Source organism: Phyllostomus hastatus, unplaced genomic scaffold, assembly GCF_019186645.2.
Source record: "Phyllostomus hastatus isolate PE091 unplaced genomic scaffold, TTU_PhHast_1.1 phas_contig_113, whole genome shotgun sequence".
Classification (NCBI taxonomy): domain Eukaryota; kingdom Metazoa; phylum Chordata; class Mammalia; order Chiroptera; family Phyllostomidae; genus Phyllostomus; species Phyllostomus hastatus.
In genome coordinates this window covers 10595365-10596933 of record NW_025333530.1, presented here as the reverse complement: position 1 = coordinate 10596933, position 1569 = coordinate 10595365, and the positions used below count along the sequence as shown (strand labels likewise).

Below are 1569 nucleotides of genomic sequence, written 5' to 3'. Positions count from 1 at the left end.
GGTCATAAGTAAATATGACCTTTACTTATCAACAGAAGTAGAAATAATGTCTGGTCAAATGTTTGTTACTATAACTTCTGCATCATAATTAAAATCCAGTTTTTATTTATTTTATTATTTATTTTTATTTTATCTATTATTTTTCTTTTTTTCAAATAGTTTTTAAAAATAGTCAACTCAATCAAAACCCACTACTTCAGAATCAATAGTTTCTTTGAAGCCACACTTAAATATGGTTAAGACTCAAATGCAGAGATTTGGTTGGTTGGAAAACGAATTAAACCTCCAACTTGCTGAAATAGAATTACAAAAAGGCAAGATTGTGCTTTTCACGGAGGTAGTCCACTGGAATCACCAGCACTGGACAGTTGTCAGAGTATTTAGGGTCCTGAAGTAATGAGAAATCCCACCATCCTTTAGACAGTCTTCTGTTGTCCTTTCTTCCCAGAGATTTGGAGGTGTGTGGAATGACACCACTAGCAGCAACTGTAGCCTTGATGAGAGAGTCCAATTCACCTCCACTAGTAGCAAGTTGCAAATAACGAGGGGTAACACACTTTACCTTTAAGTCTTTTGATGCTTTTCCTGCTGATGCAAGTACATTCCTCTGCAGTGAGGTAGTCTGCAGTGGCTGTGCTCTATACCACAGCAGTAGTGCCCACATGTCCAAAACTGGTTGTCTTAGATTTCAGGTGTCTAGGAACATGGCCCACTGGAGACTGCAAACCCGTACTCTGCAAGCAGGAAACCGCCTTTGTCTTGGCCTTTCTAGAGTCTTTCTCAGCCTTACCACCAGTCATTTCTAATTCTGCTGAACCTCAAATAAGCAATGCAGGAAAAGGTGTAGTCAGATACTCACCCAGCAAAATCCCACCACCTACTTTGTCACACAGAGATTGAAACTACAGAGAACATGAAATTTTTAAAATTACATATGAAGATCTTCCCAAGGAGCGTGTTTCAAAAGTGATATAGTCTAAGAAACCAGTTAGTGCTGAATTCCTAAAGTTACAATCTTTCTTGTCATGTGTTAGTCCGGATTCAATTAGGAGGTAGAAACCACGCAGTGGACTAAACTGGGGAAGTCTGAAATAAAATCATTAAACTCTGATACACAAGTGACTGTAAGATATAAAGAAACCCTATACGGTACCCTTAGGGTGAAGGGAGGTTATCAAAGAAGGAACAGCTTGGAAGAGGCCTTCCCCAAGGTTGGGAATCAGACCTAGTTGAAGAAGGTGTAGTTCAATCCACTGGGTAACAGAGAAGGCAGCAGGTATGCCCAGTGCATAGCTGGTCTACAGCGACCCTCTGTATTGCAGGCAGAGAAATGGGCATCCTGAGTGGGTGGGGTTTCCAGACACATATATGCTGGGACCTACACTGGGAATCGATGCCCATATCAGCAGGAGGCCTTCACAGGCAGGAAGCCTTGAGGTATCCTCTTCTGTACCGTGAAGACCAGGGAAGGTTATTGCTGGGCCAGGACAAGGGGCAGGGTGTCCAAGGGATTGCCTGGTTCTGGGAACAAGCCTGGGAAAGAGCTCTGCTAGATCCCCTTACCCACAA

General features: G+C 42.3%; 1 pseudogene; it reads right to left on the bottom strand.

Annotated features, from left to right (window-relative positions):
- Window positions 1-416: 416 nt before the first annotated feature.
- LOC123819441 lies at window positions 417-800 on the bottom strand (annotated as a pseudogene).
- Between the last annotated feature and the right edge of the window lie 769 nt (window positions 801-1569).